Source organism: Lissotriton vulgaris, chromosome 7, assembly GCF_964263255.1.
Source record: "Lissotriton vulgaris chromosome 7, aLisVul1.2, whole genome shotgun sequence".
In the NCBI taxonomy this organism is placed as follows: Eukaryota; Metazoa; Chordata; class Amphibia; order Caudata; family Salamandridae; genus Lissotriton; species Lissotriton vulgaris.
In genome coordinates, this window is record NC_141695.1 from 1,507,514,017 (window position 1) to 1,507,529,053 (window position 15,037).

Here is a 15,037-nt window from a genome sequence, read left to right on the forward strand (position 1 = left end):
TATAACTGCACCCTCGCAACTGAGACCTGTGCTTTATTCCCACTTGATGCATTGACTTGCCTGTCGCTTGTCTGTTTGGCGGGTGACTCTATACGGCTGTATTGTATCCATCCTGTCTTGACATGCTCAATAAAAATATTTAATCCTAAAAGTATTCCCAAAAACATTCATGGAACTACTATAGAACAAGAATCACACTTGTGAATATGGTAATGAACTAGAGAAAACGTGCATAGAATTTCTACTGAACAAGAATCACACTTGTGAATATGGTAATGATCTTGAGATGGTTTTAACAAGATTCGCAATCTTACCTGTAGAATACGACCTACTCTACTTCTGAATCTGGGTTAGTGACAGGTAACCTCCAAAAGCTAGCCTCACCGGGAGCCGATCAAGAAGAGAAGCCTCCGCAGATTCTAAACTCCTCCTGCAGCTCAGCGAGCGCTGTAGCAGTCTCCAGGCACCCAGAACTCTCCACCGATCAAAAGAAGAAAGCTGGCCACGCAGAGAAACGGAGCCCCAAGATCCTCTTCCTCCTTCACCAAAAGACGCTAAATAGTGGGCAGGGGAACTGGGCGCGGCCGCTGACGTCATCGTAGGCACGCCCATGCCAAATTCCACGCATCTCGCGTGAGGTGCCAAATCTCACGCATCTTTTTTTTTTCTCAAAACTTTATTCGTGAATGAATATTCATCACATATATATGTTGTTATGGCAGCAGATATACTATACATCACGCTTTTCAATTTACTCCCAATTCGTAGACAAATGGGAGAGACTCCTCTTCCAGGACAGTTCCGTACATTATTGTACACATTATTAGAGTCCTAATTATTATCAAAACACGTTCCCATACCCACCCTCCCCAACTATACCTCCCCTACCCAACCAACTCAGGTGTCCAATTCCTCCTAACTGTTCCATTCCAGCTCCCCAACGCTGACCACTCTCTACCAGGATTATACAATAGAAGCTCATTAAACCACCTCTGTCCCGCCTCAGTACTCGGTAGCTACTACAGTAATTCCTCGGGGTCTCAGTGTGCTCAGGTGTCCTGGGACAGCGGCCGATCCATACTATCTAATTCTAGTAGCATGACCTCCCAATCCAGTGCCATCTGGGTTTTTCTCCTCCCGCCTTCTTCCTCCTTTCTAAGGGCAACACATTCCGATCTACCCCATTTCACCACATCCGCCCGCCATGCCTCCGCCCTAGGCGCTCTCTGGGACTTCCATTGCATTGTAATCTTCCTGATCGCCAAGAGGAGAGCTAAGTCCACAAATCGCAGTTTGGGTTTTAACGATTTAGGGCGAGGGCGGGCTCCCACTAGGCAATACAATGCACTCTCCCTCACCTGGATCTGAGACACTTCTCGCACTGTCCAGCAGACCTCACTCCAGTAAACGCCCAATTGTGGGCACGACCAAAGCATATGCAGGAGGCCGGCCTCATCTGCCCTGCAGCGCGGGCACTGATGAGGCGTCGGGGAACATCCTATGGATCTTCTCTGGGGTAAGGTATGCCCTATGGAGTATCATGGCTTGGGTGTATTTGAATCTCACATTCCGGGAAACTCTTTTGGGATGTTCTAGGGCCACCCACCAAGTTGCGTCAGTAAAATCCTCCCCAGTGTCCCGTGCCCAGGTCTCCCGCAGGGTGTCAAGGGGTAATGCAGCATGTGTCCTAAGCCCTGTGTACAACCATCTTACCAAGTGGCCGCCAGCCCCCATATAGTGTACGAGGTGTACTAGTTTGTGTTGCTGTTGTTGTATTTGTTGTGGCGCCCAAGCCGCCCTGATAAAATGAGAGACAGTGGCGTGTAAGAAGTAGTGTCTGTCCGAAGACCCAGTCACTTGTACAAAGGTGCGATGGTCCAGCAACAGATTTTCCCCGAAGAAACTGCCCACCCCCTCAATCCCGCACGCCGTTCATTCCCTCAGGGCGCATCTGGTAAGTTTCCCCTGCGGTGTCGGGATACCTAGTAAGGGAATATTGTCTGCGTATGGCTGTACCAAAGATGTGTAAGCCAACGCCTTCCTCCAACAAAGAAGGGCAGTGCGGAGCAGCGGATGACATTCTCGTGGAAGTCTACTCTTGGGCAGCAGTAAAGTATGTATGTCCCCCCGGCCTAGCCGGTCCGTTGTCCACCCGATCTCATGGAGGTTTCTCCCGGCCAGCCAATAAGACAACCATTGCAGTTGACTTGAATAATAGTATGCCTGGAAGTCAGGGGCACCCAGTCCCCCCTGAGAGGTGCCAAGTTGTAATTTACTCAGACTAATTTGTCTCCTGCCTGATCCCCATATAAGAGTAATCAATAAAGACTTAAGGGTCATAAAGATACAATGTGGGATACAGATAGGTAGATTCACGAAGTAATACAGCAAGCGTGGCAGCATTACCATCTTTTCTATCCCAATGCGTCCCATGACTGATAAGGGGAGTGAGGTCCAAAAACCGATGCTACCACGGAGGCCGGCGATGGCCCTAGAAACATTACCCTCCAGCTGGTCCTCCAGTCTCCTATATATGCGGATTCCCAGGTATTTAAAGCTGGATTGGGCTACCGGGATCGTGTAGGCGCCAAATGGCAGGGAGGGCGGATGAGGCCCGTCACGGAAGTAAAATCCCACATATTTTTCTGGGTTGATGGCCAGTCCCGATACTGTTTCGAATCGGCGGAAGGTGTCATATAACCTCCCATGGTTGGCTTCCAAATCCCGGAGGTATAATAACATGTCGTCCGCATATTCTGATATGAGATGGGACGTCCCCGCCATAGGTATACCCAGCTCCGCTGCGTGTTGGCGAAGGGCAATGGCCAGTGGTTCAAGTGCTAGCACAAACAGCATTGGGGACAGGGGGCATCCCTGCCTGGTGCCCCGGTGGACTGTATATTTAGCCGATACACTTTTTGGAAAAGAACAAAGTTGCACCGGGTTACATGCATCAGTTTCATCAGCACAAGTTAGACGCTGAAAATCAAGTCACAAACTACTAAATGTTTTCTTAATCTTTTTGCTAGTTTATTTTATTTATTGTATCAAAATTATTTTTTATACACATTTTTATATGTATTTTTTTTAAACGATTTATTTTGACATGTTTTATATTTTTTACAAAATGCATCATGGTTCAAGTGATTATATACACATCTTTGTCAATTGCAATTATACATAAATCACAACCACTTTATTAGTCTTTTCTTGTAATACAGAACCAATTCCTCTTCAACGCGTTTCGGCGGTTAGCCTTCCTCAGGAATTATGTATTTTCAATGTAAAAAGTTGATACTATAATAAGTAAAGATTTTTTTTTCCATTTTTGTTAACAATCATACAGATTTGATCTTAAATCACAACGTGTAACTTTTTTTGCTACAATTATATAAAGACTCTATATGAGAATGATTTATACACAAGGGACTTCCCTTACTCTGTTGGGTCCATGTCTAGTTGAACTAGCCAATTTGTATTCTAACTTATACAATTGTGTGACAAGATTTTACAACTATTTATACATCTCACTGAAAAATCGTATACATATATACATTATTTACAGCACATTGCACCTCATGAATTACATACCTTTGGTTTTAAGTCTAATATGAGTGGCCTATCTGCGGATAAGGATATTCTAAACCCACCTACCTAGATTATCTATTTTTGTAGGAGGCCACAATGAGATGATTAAAATCAATATCCTATTGGATGAATGAACTGGGGAACCTTCTTATAGATTTCTTATTTATGTGTATCAGACAAACCTGTCTAGTAGAAAAAAATGAATCTCCGATGTTATGACCGGAGTCTGTCTTTAATGTACTCTCCTAGGCAGCACAAGGGGCAAGGATTCCAGAAAAGCTGTAAAATTAAGGGCATGTAACATGTAACCATTAATTGATTGTGTCTCTAACTAGAGTGATCTGCAACTAAGGATACAACTTAGAGATGTACCTGCTAAGTCAACTGTCGAAACGTTTATTCCAATCCAGAATTTGAGTTTCAGAGGGAACTCTCCAAATGGTTATTTGAGCTCTTACTTCTCTCTCGTTGTTATCTGAAAGATTATGAATGGAAAAAACTGAATTTCTATCTACAATCAACTGTACGTGTTGAAACTAATTCTAGTTTAAGATTGAAAAGCTGATTATAAGTGACATACCTGCTTACAAGCAGACCACATCAAGATGGGCGTGTTAGTGATTGTCCGTGTTGGCGTGGACCTTGGATGGATAAGCGTCCAGACGATCTCGCTTTATGACATTGGGTGTTGATAGAGTCTGTGAATTTAAAAACGTCCCGGTTGTTATTAATGCTAACTCTCTGACGTATATTAAAATGTCACAGCTTTTAACTGGTACTGGACTGGCAAATCAGGAACCCAATCTTGCCGTTATCGGTAGAATGGAGCGTTTGCCAAGGAATATAATAACCCACACCATGGTGCCATTTCTATATTATTACATTCTTTAAAAAGTGACTGACACCCAAGATGTCCCTATCGTCTTAGCGAGGGAAAGATTTACAACGAATGCAGGTGTAATGGTGTAAAAACATAAATCTTCCAGCCCTGCTTACTACAACTATGTAAGCGATTTAATCTTGCTATGATGGATCGCATACCAGTAGACAGTAACGACATTCCCATACCCTATGCCATCTTGTAGAAACGCTTCAACCGTATCTTATACCACAATTTAGCAGTTAAATCCCGCTATAGATACTAGTCTATCAACTAGCTTGATCCGAACGATTCCGACGCCAGCTAGTACTTACTTGTGGTTTTGATGTGGTGTATACGTATCCGTGTGGTTTGTCTGCTATTACCGCACGCGAGAATGTTTACTCTGTGCTTGCCTCATTTAAGGCTCTCGATAACGCGCCAGATTAACGATCTCGCGAGATGAGATTGGGATTTGCTAGCAGTTCTGAACGTATAGGTGTTTCTCTATTGTGATCCGCCATCTTAAGCTAGTTTATTTCGGCTTGCTGTTATTATGATATGAAAATATGTCTAACTAATTCTAACTGTATCATTTGTAGCTTAGTTGGACAAAGAAAATCAGAAATATAAGATGCTTTTATCATGGAGGCTAATATTTTGTCGTAAATGTACACAAACTCGAAATCTTGATATGTATGTATTTTCCTCTTAACCCGTTGGACGATATTACTAGCAACATAATAGGAGTGATGCATACACTCATATATGTTGTGTTTCTAGGTGGTTCTATTTACTGTTTGGCCTAGGCGCTATGGAACATTTTTCAACCATGACAGAAAGTTGCTACCTAGATAAGTTGCTGATAGAATCAAAAAGAGACTATATGGGTGTAATTGACTCGAGAACTGGGGAAGAGAGAAGTATCATGTATTTCTAAGAGGTATATTAGGTCTGAATATCACTCCAATTATCCGCAGATATGCTTTAATCGACATCTGATGACTGTATGCACTGTTCATTAATACACAGGTATTATAGTTGTTATATGTGTATATCCAGTTCATCAATTGACAATCAACAAATGTAATGACTCTATACATGTACTTGGACAATCAGGACAATTCAATTATTTTACAGTTTTATTGCAGTTGTTACAGTATTGCTTGTTCCCAAGGTATGTCCATATTTAATCCCTCAATTGCTGTCCCCAATATAAAAATCCAGTACACCTCCCTCAATTTTCTGATTTTGTCTACATCTAATCCGATCTTATGGTGTACCTTCTCTAGAATGTACCAAGACATATCTTCGGGAGTGTGACTGTTCTCTGCATAGTGGGTGACCAATGGTGCTGTCAATTTTTTTGTTCGAATTGCAGATCTGTGTTCCGTCAATCTAACATTCAATGCCCGGCCTGTATGTCCTACGTATCCTTTCTGACAGGGACAAATTATTAAGTAAATGACATTTGTACTTCTGCAATTGTTGACATCCAAGGGTCTAATCAATCGTTTATTAAAGTTCAAAGTGGGACCCTGAATCACTGTTTTGCAGGATTTGCAATTTAAGCAACTGTATGTTCCTTGTACTGGTTGCAGGTCTACAAGAGATTGTTGGCTGTTCAATACATTGGGTGTCATACGTGACCTGACTATATGATCTTTTAAGGATTTATTTCTTTTGTATGCAAACATTGGCTTTGGTAAACGGTTTTCTTTTGGAACCTTTACATTCAGTATATGCCAATTGGCACATATAGTTTGTCTGATTCTCTCATTAAGCTCTGAATGTTTCGTGATGAAGACTAGATTAGGGTTTTTTTTGCCTTGCTTCGGCTCCAAGAGGTGCTGTCGGTCATAAAAGCGAACCCGCTTATATGAATGTCCTATTATTTTCTTTGGATAGCCTCGAGCCAGAAATTTAGACTTCATCATGACTGAATTATCATCATAGTCACATATACTGGTGCAATTACGTCTTAGACGTAAAAACTCCCCAAAGGGGACACTGTTCTTCTGGATAGTAGGGCGATAGCTGTCATAGTGTAGTAATGTATTTCTTGCTGTGGGCTTAACATATATATCCACAGCAAGGCACCCATTTTTGTGTTTAATCAAAACATCTAAGTATTCGACTTGTGTTCTATCCATATTGAATCTAATATTCTGATCACACAAGTTTATCCAATTTAAAAATTGTTCCAGATTGTCTTCATTATCTACCCAAATAAAGAAAACGTCGTCTCTGTATCGTGACCATACGGTCACTGATTCATAGAACGGCGTGACCTCATTGAATATGTAATGACTCTCAAACTTGGCCATATATATGTTGGCAATTGTTGGAGCTCATGAAGCTCCCATGCTAACTCCTTGCTGTTGTTTAAACAGTTTACCATTAAACTCAAAAATGTTGTCATTTAGTACAATTTTTAAGCATTCTAGAATGAATATAGTAGGGCCAGTAATGTTATATTTTTTCATAAACCAGTGTGTGGCCTCAAGTGCTCCCATAATGGGAACATTACTATACAATGCTTCTATGTCCATGGTAATTAACAATTGTGAAGTGTTACAGAATTTGACATTTTCCACCAAATTGATTATCTGTCTAGTGTCTTGTACATAGCCCGCAATCCGGGAGATGTAAGGACAAAGGATGGCGTCTGTGTATTTTGCTAATGGCTCAGTTACTGAGCCAATAGTGGTGACTATCGGCCTAAGGGGCGGGTCTGTAGCGTTTTTATGTACTTTTGGGATTCCATATATACTGGCCAGTCTAGGGTTGGTGACATTTAGGAATTCCCATTCTTTTCTACAGATCTCTCCTTCTCTCAAAGCCTTATCTGTCAGTTGTTTTATTCTGTTTTTAGTCTGTGAGGTAGAATCTCTTATTATTGGGGCATAAAATCTAGTATCATTCAACATTTCTTCCATTTTTGCAATATAGTCAGCCGTGTCATACACAACAATACCCCCCCCTTTATCACACGCTTTCACTGTGATGTTTTTATCTTGTTTGATGTTTTGCATTGCTTGATATTGAACCGCTGTTAAATTAAAGGGTGTTTTGGGAATGAAATTAGTTATGTTGGTAAATTTCTCATTAATGACTTGCTCAAATACAGCAACATGGGGTGGTAATTGGTCAACTGGGTTACGTGCATCAATTTCATCAGCACAAGTTAGACGCTGAAAATCAAGTCACAAACTACTAAATGTTTTCTTAATCTTTTTGCTAGTTTATTTTATTTATTTTATCAAAATTATTTTTTATACACATTTTTATATATTATCGTAACAGCGAGGCGTTTTTGGAGTTACAGACCGCGGCTGCGGCTATGCTCACAAGTAAGTCGACCTTTGAAAAAACCTGGAGTCTCTTTGTCCGATTTTACCGCGGGACGGACTATAATATATAATATTGACGCATGTTTCGTTCCTTTGTAGATTGGAGCGATTTCAAACCACTACAGCCCACAGTGATTTATGTAGCGCTGATGGCATAATAGTTACTAAAACCACTCATTGATAGCGCGTTTACTACTTGGGACATGTAAGTACTTTAACCCCGTCCCTCAATTTTTTAAAATGTTTTTTTCGACTGGCGAGCATCTTAATAGTACTGACACTCGCTCCTCTAACTTAAAGCTTGCAGGGACTTGGATGTACTGCCGACTGACCCCACATCACCTTCAACCATCATACCAGTACTAATCATATGATATCTGTAAGTACATGATTAGTGATTAGGAGGCCTGCCTTGTCTTAGATTTAGTCTAATTTAATTTAATCTAATCCAATTCGAGTCATGGGAACTAACCCTTCCCCCCTTTTCACTTTAGTGACAGCTGAGGAAGTCCTCTCCACTCCATTAATCTACCAAATAAGGCCGGATATTCAGACCCAAGTAGTTAAAGAAAATATGTGAGCGAACATTCAATTTTCACTCTTGACTCCTGTAAATCAATTTCAACTACATAACTGTACTGATTAGACTCCATCTTGTTCCTCTGTAGTCGGCTTCATCAATTGCTGACTTCGTGGGAGTTGCTCTTCAGATTTCATGGATTCGGTGCCGGCTGGCCCGTTTTTTAATGGTAAATTTTAAACCCTCCACCTTTAAAAACGACCTAAATTTGATAATTAATCTATGCCTTGAAATTTATTGAAATACATTTTTATTTTATAGAATTGTCTTGCCCCAAAATCCTTTTCCTCCTGATGAAGTCCCCGTTGTAAGAGTTACAGTTAACCTTCCGTGTAGGGGTCGAAACGTCGACGGCTCTACTTACTTAATCATCCGGCACTATCCAAGATTAAATGATTCATAATTGTGACCGTAGAATGATTTCTTTATTTGTTTCTTGTATGATATTGGCTTGAATAAGTTACAGCCTTTTATAAGTGACAATGAATGTATTGTATTTGAATATATAATTTACTTTTTTCTCTCAATCACCTTACTCTTTTCATTTCACACATCACTCCCGTTCCTTTTTCCTTTTTTGGGGCTCTAATGTTTTTACACTGTTAAATTGCATTGAACATATGGCACATTGTGATGTAATGACAATGTTTGACTTCATTAAATATGATATACTTGAAATTTAATTGATTCAGTAATCTACGTACCTTTTTGCGTTACGTTCCGTCTCTGGGACCCTCCTATTCTGTATCGTCTAGCACCCAGGTCCCAGCGACTTGTTGGGTAAACCCCCCCCCCCTTGGTAATATAAACCCCACGCGCGAGCTGCCAGGCCCCAGACTGCGCGAGCTGCCAGGCCCCAGACTGCGCGAGCTGCCAGGCCCCGGACTGCGCGAGCTGCCAGACCCCGGACTGCGCGAGCTGCCAGACCCCGGACTGCGCGAGCTGCCAGACCCCGGACTGCGCGAGCTGCCAGACCCCGGACTGCGCGAGCTGCCAGACCCCGGACTGCGTGAGCTGCCAGACCCCGGACTGCGCGAGCTGCCAGACCCCGGACTGCGCGAGCTGCCAGGCCCCGGACTGCGCGAGCTGCCAGGCCCCGGACTGCGCGAGCTGCCAGGCCCCGGACTGCGCGAGCTGCCAGGCCCCGGACTGCGCGAGCTGCCAGGCCCCGGACTGCGCGAGCTGCCAGGCCCCGGACTGCGCGAGCTGCCAGGCCCCGGACTGCGCGAGCTGCCAGGCCCCGGACTGCGCGAGCTGCCAGGCCCCGGACCGCAGACTGCGCGAGCTGCCAGGCCCCAGACTGCGCGAGGTGCCAGGCCCCAGACTGCGCGAGCTGCCAGGCCCCAGACCGCAGACTGCGCCAGCTGCCAGGCCCCAAGCCCCAGACCGCAGACTGCGCGTGCTGCCAGACCGCAGACTGCGCATGCTGCCTGACCCCAGACTGCGCGTGCTGCCTGACCCCAGACTGCGCGTGCTGCCTGACCCCAGACTGCGCGTGCTGCCTGACCCCAGACTGCGCGAGCTGCCAGGCCCCAGACTGCGCGAGCTGCCAGGCCCCAGACTGCGCGAGCTGCCAGGCCCCAGACTGCGCGAGATGCCAGGCCCCAGACCGCAGACTGCGCGTGCTGCCAGGCCCTAGACCGCAGACTGCGCGTGCTGCCAGGCCCCAGACCGCAGACTGCGCGTGCTGCCAGGCCCCAGACCGCAGACTGCGCGTGCTGCCAGGCCCCAGACCGCAGACTGCGCGTGCTGCCCGAGCTGCCAGGCCCCAGGCCCCAGACCGCAGACTGCGCATGCTGCCAGACCCCAGACTGCGCATGCTGCCAGACCCCAGACTGCGCGAGCTGCCAGACCCCAGACTGCGCGAGCTGCCAGACCCCAGACTGCGCGAGCTGCCAGACCCCAGACTGCGCGAGCTGCCAGACCCCAGACTGCGCGAGCTGCCAGACCCCAGACTGCGCGAGCTGCCAGGCCCCAGACTGTGCAAGCTACCAGGCCCCAGACTGCGCGAGCTGCCAGGCCCCAGATTGCAGACTGCGCGAGCTGCCAGGCACCAGACCGCAGACTGCGCGAGCTGCCAGGCCCCAGACCGCAGACTGCGCGTGCTGCCAGGCCCCAGACCGCAGACTGCGCGTGCTGCCAGGCCCCAGACCGCAGACTGCGCGTGCTGCCAGGCCCCAGACCGCAGACTGCGCGTGCTGCCAGGCCCCGGACCGCAGACTGAGCGTGCTGCCAGGCCCCGGACTGTGCGTGCTGCCTGACCCCAGACTGCGCGTGCTGCCTGACCCCAGACTGCGCGAGCTGCCAGACCCCAGACTGCGCGAGCTGCCAGGCCCCAGACTGCGCGAGATGCCAGGCCCAGACCGCAGACTGCGCGTGCTGCCAGGCCCCAGACCGCAGACTGCGCGTGCTGCCAGGCCCCAGACCGCAGACTGAGTGTGCTGCCAGGCCCCAGACCGCAGACTGCGCGTGCTGCCAGGCCCCAGATCGCAGACTGCGCGTGCTGCCAGGCCCCAGACCGCAGACTGCGCGTGCTGCCAGGCCCCGGACTGTGCGAGCTGCCAGGCCCCGGACTGTGCGTGCTGCCAGGCCCCAGACTGCGCGTGCTGCCAGGCCCCGGACTGCGCGAGCTGCCAGGCCCCAGACTGCGCGAGCTGCCAGGCCCCAGACTGCGCGAGCTGCCAGGCCCCAGACTGTGCGAGCTGCCAGGCCCCAGACTGCGCGAGCTGCCAGGCCCCAGACTGCGCGAGCTCCCAGGCCCCAGACTGCGCGAGCTCCCAGGCCCCAGACTGCGCGAGCTGCCAGGCCCCAGACTGCGCGAGCTGCCAGGCCCCAGACTGCGCGAGCTGCCCGAGCTGCCAGGCCCCAGGCCCCAGACCGCAGACTGCGCATGCTGCCAGACCCCAGACTGCGCATGCTGCCAGACCCCAGACTGCACGAGCTGCCAGACTCCAGACTGTGCGAGCTGCCAGACCCCAGACTGCGCGAGCTGCCAGACCCCAGACTGCACGAGATGCCAGACCCCAGACTGCGCGAGCTGCCAGGCCCCAGACTGCGCGAGCTGCCAGGCCCCAGACTGCGCGAGCTGCCAGGCCCCAGACTGCGCGAGCTGCCAGGCCCCAGACTGCGCGAGCTGCCAGGCCCCAGACTGCGCGAGCTGCCAGACCCCAGACTGCGCGAGCTGCCAGACCCCAGACTGCGCGAGCTGCCAGACCCCAGACTGCGCGAGCTGCCAGACCCCAGACTGCGCGAGCTGCCAGACCCCAGACTGCGCGAGCTGCCAGGCCCCAGACTGCGCGAGCTACCAGGCCCCAGACTGCGCGAGCTGCCAGGCCCCAGATTGCAGACTGCGCGTGCTGCCAGGCCCCTGACCGCAGACTGCGCGTGCTGCCAGGCCCCAGACCGCAGACTGAGCGTGCTGCCAGGCCCCAGACCGCAGACTGCGCGTGCTGCCAGGCCCCAGACCGCAGACTGCGCGTGCTGCCAGGCACCAGACCGCAGACTGCGCGTGCTGCCAGGCCCCGGACTGCGCGTGCTGCCAGGCCCCAGACTGCGCGAGCTGCCAGGCCCCAGACTGCGCGAGCTGCCAGGCCCCAGACTGCGCGAGCTGCCAGGCCCCAGACTGCGCGAGCTGCCAGGCCCCAGACTGCGCGAGCTGCCCGAGCTGCCAGGCCCCAGGCCCCAGACCGCAGACTGCGCATGCTGCCAGACCCCAGACTGCGCGAGCTGCCAGGCCCCAGACTGCGCGAGCTGCCAGGCCCCAGACTGCGCGAGCTGCCAGGCCCCAGACTGCGCGAGCTGCCAGGCCCCAGACTGCGCGAGCTGCCAGGCCCCAGACTGCGCGAGCTGCCAGGCCCCAGACTGCGCGAGCTGCCAGGCCCCAGACTGCGCGAGCTGCCAGGCCCCAGACTGAGAGAGCTGCCAGGCCCCAGACTGCAGACTGCGCGTGCTGCCAGGCCCCAGACCGCAGACTGCGCGAGCTGCCAGGCCCCAGACCGCACACTGCTCGTGCTGCCAGGCCCCAGACCGCAGACTGCGCGTGCTGCCAGGCCCCAGACCGCAGACTGCGCGTGCTGCCAGGCCCCAGACCGCAGACTGCGCGAGCTGCCAGGCCCCAGACCGTAGACTGCGCGTGCTGCCAGGCCCCAGACCGCAGACTGCGCGTGCTGCCAGGCCCCAGACCGCAGACTGCGCGTGCTGCCAGGCCCCAGACCGCAGACTGTGCGTGCTGCCAGGCCCCAGACCGCAGACTGCGCGTGCTGCCAGGCCCCAGACCGCAGACTGCGCGAGCTGCCAGGCCCCAGACTGCGCGAGCTGCCAGGCCCCAGATTGCAGACTGCGCGAGCTGCCAGGCCCCAGACCGCAGACTGCGCGTGCTGCCAGGCCCCAGACCGCAGACTGAGCGTGCTGCCAGGCCCCAGACCGCAGACTACGCGTGCTGCCAGGCCCCAGACCGCAGATTGCGCGTGCTGCCAGGCCCCAGACCGCAGACTGCGCGTGCTGCCAGGCCCCAGACCGCAGACTGCGCGTGCTGCCAGGCCCCAGACCGCAGACTGCGCGTGCTGCCAGGCCCCAGACCGCAGACTGCGCGTGCTGCCAGGCCCCAGACCGCAGACTGCGCGTGCTGCCAGGCCCCAGACCGCAGACTGCGCGAGCTGCCAGGCCCCAGACTGCGCGAGCTGCCAGGCCCCGGATTGCAGACTGCGCGAGCTGCCAGGCCCCAGACCGCAGACTGCGCGTGCTGCCAGGCCCCAGACCGCAGACTGCGCGTGCTGCCAGGCCCCAGACCGCAGACTGCGCGTGCTGCCAGGCCCCAGACCGCAAACTGCGCGTGCTGCCAGGCCCCAGACCGCAGACTGCGCGTGCTGCCAGGCCCCAGACCGCAGACTGCGCGTGCTGCCAGGCCCAGACCGCAGACTGCGCGTGCTGCCAGGCCCCAGACCGCAGACTGCGCGTGCTGCCAGGCCCCAGACCGCAGACTGCGCGTGCTGCCAGGCCCCAGACCGCAGACTGCGCGAGCTGCCAGGCCCCAGACCGCAGACTGCGCGTGCTGCCAGGCCCCAGACCGCAGGCTGCGCGTGCTGCCAGGCCCCAGACTGCGCGTGCTGCCAGGCCCCAGACCGCAGACTGCGCGTGCTGCCAGGCCCCAGACCGCAGACTGCGCGTGCTGCCAGGCCCCAGACCACAGACTGTGCGAGCTGCCAGGCCCCATACTGCGCGAGCTGCCAGACCCCGGACTGCGCGAGCTGCCAGACCCCGGACTGCGCGAGCTGCCAGGCCCCGGACTGCGCGAGCTGCCAGGCCCCGGACTGCACGAGCTGCCAGGCCCCGGACTGCACGAGCTGCCAGGCCCCGGACTGCGCGAGCTGCCAGGCCCCGGACTGCGCGAGCTGCCAGGCCCCGGACTGCGCGAGCTGCCAGGCCCCGGACTGCGCGAGCTGCCAGGCCCCGGACAGCACGAGCTGCCAGGCCCCAGACTGCGCGAGCTGCCAGGCCCCGGACTGCGCCAGCTGCCGGGCCCCGGACCACAGACTGCGTGTGCTGCCAGGCCCCGGACCGCAGACTGCGCGTGCTGCCAGGCCCCAGACCGCAGACTGCGCGTGCTGCCAGGCCCCAGACCGCAGACTGCACGTGCTGCCAGGCCCCGGACTGTGCGAGCTGCCAGGCCCCGGACTGCGCGTGCTGCCAGGCCCCAGACTGCGCGAGCTGCCAGGCCCCAGACTGCGCGAGCTGCCAGGCCCCAGACTGCGCGAGCTGCCAGGCCCCAGACTGCGCGAGCTGCCAGGCCCCAGACTGCGCGAGCTGCCAGGCCCCGGACTGCGCGAGCTGCCAGACCCCGGACTGCGCGAGCTGCCAGACCCCGGACTGCGCGAGCTGCCAGACCCCGGACTGCGCGAGCTGCCAGACCCCGGACTGCGCGAGCTGCCAGGCCCCGGACTGCGCGAGCTGCCAGGCCCCGGACTGCACGAGCTGCCAGGCCCCGGACTGCGCGAGCTGCCAGGCCCCGGACTGCGCGAGCTGCCAGGCCCCGGACTGCGCGAGCTGCCAGGCCCCGGACCGCAGACTGCGCGAGCTGCCAGGCCCCAGACTGCGCGAGCTGCCAGGCCCCAGACTGCGCGAGCTGCCAGGCCCCAGACCGCAGACTGCGCCAGCTGCCAGGCCCCAAGCCCCAGACCGCAGACTGCGCGTGCTGCCAGACCGCAGACTGCGCGTGCTGCCTGACCCCAGACTGCGCGTGCTGCCTGACCCCAGACTGCGCGTGCTGCCTGACCCCAGACTGCGCGTGCTGCCTGACCCCAAACTGCGCGAGCTGCCAGACCCCAGACTGCGCGAGCTGCCAGGCCCCAGACTGCGCGAGATGCCAGGCCCCAGACCGCAGACTGCGCGTGCTGCCAGGCCCTAGACCGCAGACTGCGCGTGCTGCCAGGCCCCAGACCGCAGACTGCGCGTGCTGCCAGGCCCAAGACCGCAGACTGCGCGTGCTGCCCGAGCTGCCAGGCCCCAGGCCCCAGACCGCAGACTGCGCATGCTGCCAGACCCCAGACTGCGCATGCTGCCAGACCCCAGACTGCGCGAGCTGCCAGACCCCAGACTGCGCGAGCTGCCAGACCCCAGACTGCACGAGCTGCCAGACCCCAGACTGCGCGAGCTGCCAGG